This window comes from Rattus norvegicus, assembly GCF_036323735.1.
Source record: "Rattus norvegicus strain BN/NHsdMcwi chromosome Y unlocalized genomic scaffold, GRCr8 chrY_unlocalized_5, whole genome shotgun sequence".
NCBI classification, from domain to species: Eukaryota; Metazoa; Chordata; class Mammalia; order Rodentia; family Muridae; genus Rattus; species Rattus norvegicus.
Genome location: NW_026947408.1, coordinates 865,168 through 878,358, shown reverse-complemented (window position 1 = coordinate 878,358; position 13,191 = coordinate 865,168). Strand labels below are relative to the sequence as shown.

General features: G+C 38.8%; 1 long non-coding RNA gene across 1 annotated transcript; it reads right to left on the bottom strand.

Moving 5' to 3' along the window:
* Positions 1 to 3,409: 3,409 nt before the first annotated feature.
* On the bottom strand, positions 3,410 to 12,918 carry LOC134484761 (uncharacterized). The gene is made up of 3 exons (XR_010062515.1): positions 12,421 to 12,918; positions 12,089 to 12,301; positions 3,410 to 3,616 (listed from the first exon to the last, which is right to left on the bottom strand). It is a non-coding gene; the product is annotated as an uncharacterized LOC134484761 (long non-coding RNA).
* Positions 12,919 to 13,191: the final 273 nt, after the last annotated feature.

Below are 13,191 nucleotides of genomic sequence, written 5' to 3'. Positions count from 1 at the left end.
TATACTTCTATCGGCCCCTTTATCCAACACTCCTAGGATCCTTTTACCATCTACCCTTAGCTCCATTACTGGGCGTTGGTTTAAACCCAAGGCTAAAAATGTAAGGTTGGGGACTGTGGAACGGAAACCATTCTCTCCTCTCCCTCTAGAGTGGGCTACAAATCTTTCATGAAGTCTAGGCATAAGTAATATTTGGGGTATTCTGTCCCCAGGGGAAATGGTACCAATACCTTTCAGTGATTCTACCATGATCTTGACTACCCCAGTTTAATCTGTGTAAATAACTCCTGGATGGACATGTAGTCCTTTTAAATATGTAGATGATCTCCCTATAAGTAACCCTACTGGCCCAGGTTCAAGGGGTCCTTTAAAATCAGATTCTATCAACTAGACCCCCATTCAAGGCGTTAGTACAGGTTTGCTGGTGGAGCAGAGGTCCAGTCCTGTGGAGCACTTAGTGGCTCACCTTGTCCTCTCGGATGGCGAAGGGACGGCCATATCTCGTGACTCTGTTATACGTCCTGATTCTCCAGTGGCCCATATATTTGTAGGTCCTGGTGTCCTGGAACCGGCTGTCCATTTTTTGGACCTGCTCCACCAAAACCCGAGCTAAGAGGCTGCCCATTGATGTCTTTTACCGAGTGGCACTCATGAGCCCAATGGTTCCCCTTTTTGGACTTGTGGCACAGACCTTGTTGCCTTGGGCGTTGGCCAATTCCTGTACTGAATAGACTTCTCCTTTCTCAACATTGCCTTTTTAGGTGCACCTGTTGATCACACTTAACACACACTCCTGAACTTCCTCCTTTTCTCTGCGTCTTCTGCATAACAGCATCCACAAGTCCAGCATTAGACAAAGGTCCCCCTATTTCTCTACAGACCTTCATCCAAGCTTCAAGTCCCTTATTCTTGTAAGGAATGATAGCAGCTCGACATTCCTTTGTGCACTGTTCATAGGCCAACTGTTTAATCAACGCCATAGCCGTATCGGGGTCGCCAAAGACTCTCCCCGCTGCTTCCACTAATCAGGCTACAAAGTCAGAGAATGGCTCCATAGGTCGTTGAAGGATCTTGATTAGGTTTCCACTCACTTCTCCCTTATTAGGTAAGGATTTCCATGCCTTTGTTGTAACTTCTTAATCTGCTGGTAAACCTGTCCTGGATACCCTGTCTGAGCATTGGCAAAGCGTCCCTGACCCAGCAGCATATCTCTATCCCAGACAGACTGGCTGCCCCTCACCCTGCTGCCAAGTTAGAGTCAGCGTGTTCATTGGGAAACTCAATAAGACAAGTTCTCCAATACAAATACTGTCCCAGTCTAAGACAGGCCCTAGTAAGTTTAATCCAATCACTAGGAGTCATGCAAAATCTGTGTCAGACCTCAACCTAAGCTATGGTAAATGAGGCCATAATGCCATAAGTGTTACTGATTCCTTCAGGGACTTGATCACCTTAAAGTCTAAAGGCTCATGATACCTTTGTTGATTAGCATCCACATAAACAGGATAGGCCAGATTCACTTCTGTGCGGACTGGCTCCCACACTTCTGGACAGAATGGACTACCTGTTTGTTGCATGCCCAATGTCTCGCAAGAAGCCGTGGCAACAGGATTCCTCTGCGAACAAGCCTTTATTGTACAGCTCTCTTGAACAGGGACAGTGGGACCTCAAGCAGCAAGAGTGCTCACCTTATATAGACAGCAGCAGAGGCTATGCTAATTGTCCTTCAGGGATTGGTGGAGCATGAATTACCTCATTAGCATTGTGCTGCTCCCTCATTAGCATATTACTAGCCAATTGATGCCGGGTGAAAACCCTGCACATGTACAGTGCCGTTGTTAACCACAGGAGGACCCCCTGCACCTGAAACTTTATTTTCTCCCTCTACAACTTTGCAGGGAGGAGGAGCTGAGGGGACCCTCCTACGGAGTTCGTCCACCATTTTAGACTTTTTCCTTTTCTTCTTCTTAATCTGTTTCGTCTGTTTCTTCCTCTATATCTGTCTTTTCTGAGTCTGTCTCCTTTGTACTTCCCTGGTTTTCTGTACTTTCCTCTTGAAGCATTTCATGGGCAGCTTTCCCCTTCTCTATAGTTGCCTGACAACATTTTTGATCCTCAGGACAACTATGCAGTAAATGCCACACTGGATGGACCCCAGGTCTTAGAGTCCCCTGTTCCAATGCAAAATCAAGGTCTTTCCCTATTTTTTCCCAACTTGCCACAGTAAGGTTACCAGAGTCTGAGAACCAGGGAGCAAAGACATGGCATTCACACAAAAATCTCTCTATGGTGCTCCTTTTTATTTTTAGTTCCTTACGCTCAAACAGCTCTTGAAGAGCCAGAAAAATTGGATGAGACTGTGAGGTCCTCAGGATCAAAACTTTCTAGGCTGCTGTGACTTCCTAAGCGTCTTCCTAATTTCAGTTTGTTTCTACCGAGAACTTACTTTTTAACTACCCTGAGAATTTATAACCACTTATTTCCCACGGTCCTTATGGTCCCACCTTACCTTGGGAAATTTCCAGCGATGCCCCGACTGCAAGAAGTTCTGATATCAGGAGGTCCCTTTACAGGTCACCACTTGCCGTGTCCACCCTCGACCAGCATGGAAGACACGAATAGTGAAGATCTTCTTCGACGAGTTTTACTCAGGAACGTTGATACAATTTTCTGACCACAGGGAACCCCCAAACCAAACTTAAATAGATAGTGCTGGCCAATCCTAGCAAGCCAAATGGGTCATGCAGATAGGCTTTCAAAATGCAGAATCTGGCAGGCCAGGTGGCATAGCCAAATAAGGAATAGTTTACTAAAAGGAGAGCTCACCATTGGGAGGGTGGAAGGCAGAAACTAGCACCAACTTAGAGTCCTGGCACGTCGCAGCTGCCTACAGTTGCTTTTCAAGGAATTTACAATAAGAAATTCAAATACAATATTCATTTAATAAAAGGTCTGTAGGGAAAATACTAGACTTTGGGAAACAGAGAAAACCTAGAAAATTGAACTGTATGTCACAGGAAAAAATCTGTGACATACAGAATAATAATATTCTCTAGAAGAATCTCCAACACTCCATGTTCCTACATCTTTATTACCCATGCCAAGCCCCTGAACAAGTTTCTCCATTCAGAACATGAAACCACTAGTGAAGCAGAGAGAAATCTCTAGAATTAGACAGATGGAGTACATAAAGTTTTCCACTGTGTCACAGGAGACATACTTTGAAAGTGGTTACTGTTTGACATGTAATTCAGAGAAATTGGGGAGTGATAATAAAGAGGATGAAGAGATTGGAAATGGGTAGAAGGATGCTGGCCTTCTATCTTGGTATAAAAAAACAAGGAAGAAATATGTGGTCCTTTGTAAAACTCAGAGAGCCCTTGGTAGGGGTTGAGTGGGATAGCTGAAGAGATAGCCTTGATCTGAGCTTCTATATAAGGGAATAAGGAACTGTGAGGCTCTTAGAAGCTTGTAGACTTCCCTGTTCTTATGGTTCCTGGAAGTCAAAGGGTTTATATCATTTATTTCTTTATTCCAAAAGCCAAGTGTTGTGAAGGGCACAGTTGTTTTCCTGAGAACTCATGACCTTTACACTTTTTCGCAAGAAGAAAAGGTCCTAAGGAAGAAGGGAAAAACAAGTATTGTGTCACTAACTAAAGGTAAACACATACATGCTTTGTATACCTATCATGCACTTTGTGTCTGACACTGATATTTGGGAGAGAGAAGTGCTTCTAGTTGGGACTTCAATAACTCAGTCATTCCACTAGTATTACTCTACCACTTCAGATTTCTGAGTCAATATTTGTGATGGCTTTGCAGCTTTCTTTTCTTTTATATCATTCATTTTTTTATATTTAAACAAAATTTATTGCTTTTTAATTAGATGTTTCTATATATACATTTAAAATATTATTTCCTTTCCCAGTTTCCTGGGCATAAGATCCCTACCTGTTCCATATCCTTCTTCTCTAACCAAACTTTCTGCCGCATGACATTGCCTTGAACAGGGAGACAAATTAGAGGGGACAAGGGCTTCTCTTTTCAATGTTGCCCAAAAAGGCCATCCTCTGCAGCATATGCATTTGTAGCCATAGACTACTCCATGTACTTTCTCTGATTATTGGTCTAGTTATAAAAATCTCTGGTTCATTGGCATCATTGTTCTTATGTGGTTTAAAGCACGTTCAGTTCTTCTAATCCTTTTTTTTTTAAATTTAACCACATGTCTGTTTTCAGTTCACTGGTTTGCTACTAGCATTCACTTCTGTATTTGACATGCTGTATCTGTGTCTCCAGTAAATATCTATATCCAGTTCCTTGCAGAATGCACTTCCTACCTTCATCAATCTTATCTAGTTTTTTTTTTTTTTTTTTGGTCTGATGTATACATATATACTTTTGGTGGCTCTTACACCTATAAAGTTAATTGGAAAGTTAACATAGATTCTGACCAACTAGGTCAAGAATATAGAATTCAAAAATGACAATTTCAAAGAGATTCCCCCTGTTTTTATGAACCTATTGAAGTAGACTTTATTTTTTCTCTTTTATTCAGAGCTGGGGAAGGAACCGAGGGTCTTGCGCTTGCTAGGCAAGCGCTCTCCATTGAGGTAAATCCCAAACCTGAAGTAGACGTTTAACTGGTCCTCAGGTCATTCTTTTCCCTGCACATCATCCAGTATCTTACGTTTGGCCTGAAGAAAGAATCATGGTAAATCATCCTAAACCCTCAATTCTGGCCATGGGAACACTGAACGCTAGAGAGTGTAGTACTGATATCAAATGGGACAAGAAACAGAATTCAATAGTCAATGTTTTCTTTGTTCTCCTGATGTCTGGTAATTTTTTGATAAAATAAGAATTTGGGAGATTACATTTGAAGTAGGTACACAGAATTTACACTATTATACTTACTCTATATCAGGGCCCCATATGTGACAATATCATTGCAGAAAATGGTACTTGAAAACAGAATTTTTGAGATCAATTTCTGAGAAAAATTTACAAAGTCACCTAACAAGGAATTTACAATAAGAAATTGAAATACAATATTCGTTCAATTATACATCTGTAGGGAAAATACTGGTCATTGTGATACAGAGAAAACCTAGAAAATTTAACTGTGTGTCACAGGAATGAACCGGGGATTAAAAATATTATCTAGGAACATCTCCTACGCTCCATGTTCCTAAATCGTTTTCACCCATGCCACGCCCCACAGCATGTAACCACTAGTCAAGCACAGAGAATTCTCTAGCTTTAGAGAGAAGGTGTATATAAAGGTTTCCACTGTGTCATAGGAGACATACCTATAAAGTGCAAACTTGAATCTGGTCAATGAAAGGAAAGGTGTTCATCAGGTAGGCCATGACAGTTTACAGTGACATCATTGTTAGGCATTCCCTGAAAACTCTCTTCTAACCTGGAGAGCACTAGATTCTTCTGTGATGTCACAAGTGTTGTTGTGACTGCAACTTCCTCTGAGATATTCTTTCAGTACTTCTAGGGTTTACTAATAGGCCTCTACTTCAGAGAACATTTGGGAGTGATAACAAAGACGATGAAGAGAATAGAAATAGGGAGAAAAAAGCTGATCTTCTTTCCTGGTATAAAAAACAAGGAAGAAATATGTGGTCCTTTGGAAAGTTCAGTGAGTCCTTTGTAGGGTTTGAGTGATATCGCTGAAGAGATAGCATTGATCTGAGTCTTCCACATAAGGGAATCAGGAGCTGGGAGACTCTCAGAAGCATTTGCACATCTCTGTTCTTATCTGGACTTCCCTGTTCTTATGGTTCCTTGAAATAAGAGAGTTTATATCATTAATTTCTTTATACCAAAAGCCAAGTGTTGTGAAGGGCACAGTTGTTTTCCTGAGAACTCATGACCCTTACTCTTTTTTTCAAGAAGAAAAGGTCCTAAGGAAGAAGGGAAAAACAAGTATTGTATCCCTAGTTCTGAATAAACTCCTCCACGCTTTGGATACCTATAGTACAGTTTGTCTCTCACACTGATATCTGGGATAGAGAAGTATTTGTAGTTGAGACTTCATCATCTCAGTCTTTCCACTAGTATTACTCTGAATAACACTTCAGATTTCTGTGTCAAGATGTCTTTTTACTTGGCAGCTTTCTTTCTTTCATATCATTCTTTTTTTTTATTTTTTACCAAAATTTATTGTTTTATAACTGGATGTTTCTATATTTACTTTTAAAATATTATTTCCTTTCCCAGTTTCCTGCCCATAAGGTTCCTACCCGTTCCATTTCCTTCTTTTCAATCCAGCCTTTCTGCCGCAATGCATTCCCTTGAACTGGGAGACAAAGTAGGGAATACAAGAGCTTCTCTTTCCAATGTTGCCCAAAAAGGCCATTTTCTGCCACATATGCATTTGGAGCCATAGGTTAGTCCATGTACTTTCTTTGTAAATCTGTCTATTATGAGAAAGCGCTGGTCACTGGCATTGTTATTCTTCTCGGGTTGAAAGCACCTTCAGCTCTTCGAATCCTTTTTCAAAATTTACCAACAAGAGGTCTGTTTTCAGTTAACTGGTATGTCCCAGCATTCACTTTTGTATTTGACAGGCTGTATCTGTATCTCTCAGTAAATATTTATACCTGGTTCCTTGCAGAATGAACTTCTTACCTTCATCAATCTTATCTAGTTTGGTTGGCTGATGAGTACAAATATAATTTTGGTGGCTCTTACACCTATTTTTTCAAGTGGAATGTTTACATGGATTTTGCTGAACTATGTGAAGAATGTAGAATTAAGAAATGACAATGCAAATAGATTCCGTCCTGTTTTTATGAACGTATTGAAGTAGACGTATAACTGGTCCTCAAGCCATTCTTCTTCCTGCCCATCATCTGGTATCTTACATTTGGTTTTAAGAAAGAATCTTGGTAAAACATCCTAAACCCTCAGTTCTGGCTATGGGAAAACTGGAAGCTAGATAGTGTAGTACTGATATCAAATGGGATTAGATAACCAAATACAATAGTCCATGTTGTTTTTGATTTCCTGATGTCTGGTAATTTTTTTGTTAAAATAAATATTTGTGAGTTTATCATTTGAAGTAGTTTTACAGTATTTATGCTGTTATACTCACTATATAGCTGGGCCCACTTTGTGACAAAAATCATTGCAGAAAATGGAATTAGAAAACAGAATTATTGAGTACACATTGAGGAATATTTACAAAACCCCCTATCAAGGAATTAAACATAAGGAATTGAAATACAATATTCATTCAATTAAAGGTCTGTAGGGAAAATACTGGCCTTTGGGAAACAGAGAAAACACAGAAAATTGAACTTTATATCAACGGAATGAAACTGGGAATAAAAATATTATCTAGAGGGGCTGGGGATTTAGCTCAGTGGTAGAGCGCTTACCTAGGAAGCGCAAGGCCCTGGGTTCGATCCCCAGCTCCAAAAAAAAGAACCAAAAAAAATATTATCTAGAATTATCTCCTACACTCCATGTTCCTAAATCTTTTCTACCCTGTCTAATTTTCTCCATTCAGAGCATGTAACCACTTGTGAAGCAGAGAGAAGTCTCTAGCTTTAGAGAGATGTGTTATGTATAGGTTTCAACTGTGTAACGGGAGACATACTTGGAAAGTGAAAATTCGAATCTGGTCAATGTAAGGAAATGTGTTCAGCAGGTAGTCCACAGCAGTTCTCAGTGCCATCATCATTAGGACCTCCCTGAAAACTCTCTTGTAACCTTGAGCGTCCTAGCTTCTGTGATGTCACAACTATTGTCGTGACTGCAACTGCCTCTCAGTTATTCCTTCACCAATAGGTTTTACTAATATTCTCTAATTCAGAGCAAATTGTGGTGTGGTAACAAAGAGGAAGAAGTGTTTGGAAATGGGGAGAAGGAAGCGGGCCTTCTGTGTTGGTATAAAAAATAAGGAAGAAAAATGTGGTCCTTTGGAAAGTTCAGTGAGTCCTTTGTAGGGCTTGAGTGATATCGCTGAAAAGATAGCCTTAATCTGAGCCTTATAAATAAGGGAATCATGAGCTTGGAGACTCTCAGAAACAACAGGACTTTCCTGTTCTTATGGTTCCTGAGGGATTATATCGTTCATTTCTTTATTCCAAAAACCAAGTGTTGTGAAAGGCACAGTTGTTTTAATGAGAGCTAAGGACCTTTACTCTTTTTGTCAAGAAGAAAAGGTCCTAAGGAGAAGGGAAAAACAAATATTCTGTCCCTAACTCAAGTTAATCATCTCCTCTGTGCTTTGGACACCTATAGTGCAGTTTGTGTCTGACACTGATTATTGGGAGAGAATATTCTTCTAGTTGAGACTTCATCATCTCAGTCTTTCCACTAGTATTACTATGACTATGACTTTAAATTTCTGAGCCAATAATTGTTATGACTTTGCACATTTATTTTCTTTTATATCATTCATTTTTTTATATTTTAGCAAAATTAATTCCTTTTAACTAGATTTTTAAGTAGATATAAACATTTAAAATACTATTTCAATTTCCAGTTTCCTGATCATATGTTCCCTACGCATTCCATTTCCTTCTTCTTTTTTTTTTTTTGTTCTTTTTTTCTGAGCTGGGGACCGAACCCAGGGCCTTGCGCTTCCTAGGCAAGCGCTCTACCATTGAGCTAAATCCCCAACCCCTTCCTTCTTCTCTAAACAGCCTTTCTGGCTCGTGACATTCCCTTGAATTGGAAGAAAAACTAGGAAGGACAAGTGCCTCTCTTTTCAATGTTGCCCAAAAATGACATCCTCAGCCACTTATTCATTTGGAGCCATAGGTCAGTACATGTACTTTCTTTTTATATTTGTCTAGTACAATAAAGCTCTGTATCATTGGCATAGTTGTTCTTATGGTGTTGAAAGCACCCTCAGCTCTTCTAATCCTTTTTTAAGATTTAGCAACAATATGTCCGTTTTCAGTGCACTGGTTTACTACCACCATTCACTTCTGTATTTGACATGCTGTATCTGTGCCTCTCAGTAAATATCTATATCTGGTGCCTGGCAGAAAGCACTTCTTACCTTCATCAATCTTACCTAGTTTTGTTGGCTGATGTATACATATATACTTTTGGTGGCTCCTACACCTAAATGTTTAAGTGGAAAATTATCATGGATTCTGGCCAAATATGTCAATAGTGTAAAATTCACAAATGACAATTTCAAATAGACTCTCTCCTGTTTTTATTAACCTATTGAAGAATATGTTTAACTGGTCCTCAAGACATTTTTCTCCCTGTCCTTAGTCCAGTATCTTACTTTTGGCCTTAAGAAAGAATGATGATAAATCATCCTACCCTTATGTCTGGGCATGCAAACACTGGAAACTAGATAGAGTATACAGGAATGACCTGTGAATAAAAATATTGTCTATAAGAACTTCCTACACTCTGGACTTTTCTGTTCTTATGGTTCCTGGAAGACAGTGGGTTTATATCATTCATTTCTTTATTCCAAAAGCCAAGTGTTTGAAGGGCATATTTGTTTTCCTGATAAGTCATGACCTTTATACTTTGTCAAGAAGAAAAGGTCCTAAGGAAGAAGGGAAAAACAAGTATTGTATGCTTAGCTCCAAGTAAACTCATGCTTTGGATATCTATAGAGCACTTTGTGTCTGACACTGATATTTGGGAGAGAGAAGTGCTTCTAGTTTAGACTTGATCATCTGAGTCTTTCCACTAGTATTACTCAGACTACCACTTCAATTTCCTAGGAAATACATGTGATTACTTGGCATCTTTCTTTTCTTTTATGTCATTCATATTTTCTAGAGAATTTTATTGCTTTTTTTAAACTGGTTGTTTTCTATATTTACATTTAAAATATTAATTCCTTTCCCAGTTTATTCCCTTAAGATCCCTACATGTTCCCTTTTCTTACTTCTATAACCAGACTTTCTGTCCATTGACATTCCCTTGAACTGGGAGACAAATTAGGGAGGACCAAGGGCATCATCACCATTTTTGCCCAAAAAGGCCATCCTCTGCCACATATGAATTTGGAGCCATAGATCAGTCCATGTACGTTCTTTGTTTATTGGTCTGGTATCCGAAGGCTCTGGTTTATTGGCATTGTTGTTCTTATGGGGTTGAAATCACCTTCAGCTCTTCTAACCTTTTTCAATATTTACCTACAAGAGGTCCGTTTTCAGTTCACTGGTTTGCTACTAGCATTCACTTCTGTATTTGACATGCTGTATCTGTGTCTCTCAGTAAATATCTTTATCCAGTTCCTGGAAGAATGCACTTATTAGCTTTATCAATCTTATCTAGTTTTGGTGGCTGATGTATATAAATAATTTTGGAGGCTTCTACACTTACGTTGTTAGGCGGAATGTTAACAAGGATTCTCCCCAACTATGTCAAGAATGTAGAATTCACAGATGACAATGTAAATAGACTCCCTCCTGTTTTTATGAACCTATTGAAGTAGACATTTAACTGGTCCTCAAGCCATTCTCCCCTGCCCATCATCTGGTAGATTACATTTGGCCTTAAGAAAGAATCATGGTAAAACATCCTAAACACTCAAGTCTGGCCATGGGAACACTAGAAGATAGATAGGGTAGTACTGATATCAAATGGGAGTAGAGAACCGAATTAAAAAATCCATGTTATACTTTGCTTTCCTGATGTCTGGTAATTTTTTTGGTAAAAAAAAGGATTTGGGAATTCATCATTTGAAATAGGTACACAGTAGTTACAGTGTTGTACTCATTCTATAGCTGGGCCCCCTTTGTGACCAAAATCATTGCAGAAAATTTAATTGGAAAACAGAATTTTTGATTACACAATTAGGAACATTTACAAAGTCCCCTATCAAGGAATTTACAGTAAGAAATTGAAATACAATATTCATTCAATTAAAGGTTGTAGAGAAAATACTGGCATTTGGGAAAGAAAGAAAACACAGAAAATTGAACTTTATGTCACAGGAATGAACCTGGGAATAAAAATATTATCTAGAAGTATTTCCTACACTCCATGTTCCTAAATCGTTTCTACCCATGCTAAGCCCCTGGCTAACTTTCTACATTCAGAGCATGTAACGACTAGAGAAGCAGAAAGAAGTCTCTACTTTAGAGTGATGTAGTACATACAGGTTTCCACTGTGTTTCCTGAGACATACCTGGGAAAGGCACTCTTGAATCTGGTCAATGTAAGGAAGTGTTCAGCATGTAGATCACGGTAGTGCTCAGTGACATTATCATTAGAACCTGCCTGAAAACTCTCTTATAATCTGGTGACCCCTAGCTCCTTCTGTTGTCATGACTGCAACTGCCTCTCAGATTTTCCATCAATACCTCTAAGGTTTACTATTTGGCCTAATTCAGAGACAATTTGGAAGTGAGAAAAAAGAGGATGAAGGATATGAAATGGAGAGAAGGAAGCTGGCCTTCTGTCTTGGTATAAAAAAACAGGGAAAATTATGTGGTGCTTGGGAAAGTTTAGTATGTCCTTGTTAGGTGTTGAGGGGTAACTCTGAAGAGATAGCCTTTATCTTCGCCTTCCACATAAGGGAATTAGGAGCCGGGAGCCTCTCAGAAGCATCTGGACTTCCCTTTTCTTTTGCTTTCTGGAAGTCAGAGAGTTTATATCATTCATTCCTTTATTCCAAAGTCAAGTGTTGTGAATGGCACAGTTGTATCCCTGACAGGTCATGGACTTTATACTTTTTCTCAAAAAGAGAAAGTTACTTAGGAAGATGGGAAGGACAAGCATTATGTCCGCAGCTCAGAGTAAACTCTTCAATGTTTTGGATACCTATAGTGCAGTTTCTGTCTGATACTTCTATCTGGGAGAGAGAAGTGCTCTAGTTCAGATATCATCATCTTAGTCTTACCACTTGTATTACTCTGACTATCATTGTAGATTTCCAAGTCAACAGGTATAATTAGTTGGCAGTTTACTTTTATTTTATGTCTTTCATTTTTTAGCAAATTTTATTGCTTTTTTTAACTGGATGTTTCTATATTTTCATTTAAAATGTTATTTCCTTTCCCAGTTTCCTGCCTAAAAGATCATTTACTCGTTACCCTGCCCTTCTGCTATAACCCTCCTTATTACCCCTTGACATTACCTTGAACTTGGAGTCAAACCTAGGGAGGACCAAGGACTTCTCCTTCCATTGGTGCCCACCAAGTCTATTCTCTTCCACATATGCAGTTGGAGCCATAGCTCTGTCCATGTACATTCTTTGAATATTGTTCTAGTATCAGAAAGCTCTGGTTCATTGGCATTGTTGTTCTTGTAGTGTTAAAGCCCTTCAGCTCTTGTAATCTTTTTTTAAAATCTAAAAACAAGAAGTCCATTTCCAGTTTACTGGTATGCCACTAGCATTCACTTCTGTATTTGTATAATCTAGCTGTGTCTCTCAGGAAATATCTATATCTGACAGAATACATTTCTTACCTCCATCAATCTTGTGTAGTTTCGGTGGCTGATGTATATATATGTACTTTTGTTGGCTCCTACAGCTATAATTTTAGCTGGAATTTTAACATGAATTCTGCGCATCTAGGTCAAGACTGTAGAATCAACAAATGGCAACACCAATTAGACTCCATCCTGTTCTTTTGAAACTACTTATATTGAGGCTTCACTGGTCCTCAAGTCATTCCTCTCGCTTTCCATCCTCCTATATCTTATGTTTGACTTTAATAATGAATCATGGTAAAATATCCAAAACCCTCAAGTATGGCAATGAAACACAGGAAGGTAGATATTGCGGAACTGATATCAAGTGGGACTAGAGAAACGAATTAAATAGTCCATGTGGTACTTTCCTTTATTGATGTCTGGTAATTTTTGGATAAAATAAGGATTTGGGAGTGTGTCATTGAAGTATGTATACAGTATTTACACTGTTATGCTCATTCTATAATTGGGCCACCTCTGTTGCCAAAAATCATTGCAGAAATGGAATTGGAAAAAAGAATATTTGAGTACACATTCAGGAATATTATAAAGTCCCCTATCATGGAATGTACAATAAGAAAATATAATATAATATTCATTCCATTACAGGACTATAGGGAAAATCCTAGTGTTTGGGAAACAGATAAATCTGAGAAAATTGAACTAGACCTGGGAATAAAATTATTATCCACATTCATTTCCTCCACTCTTGGTTCCTAAATCTTTTCTACCCATGCCAAGTCCCTAGCTATCTTTCACCATTCA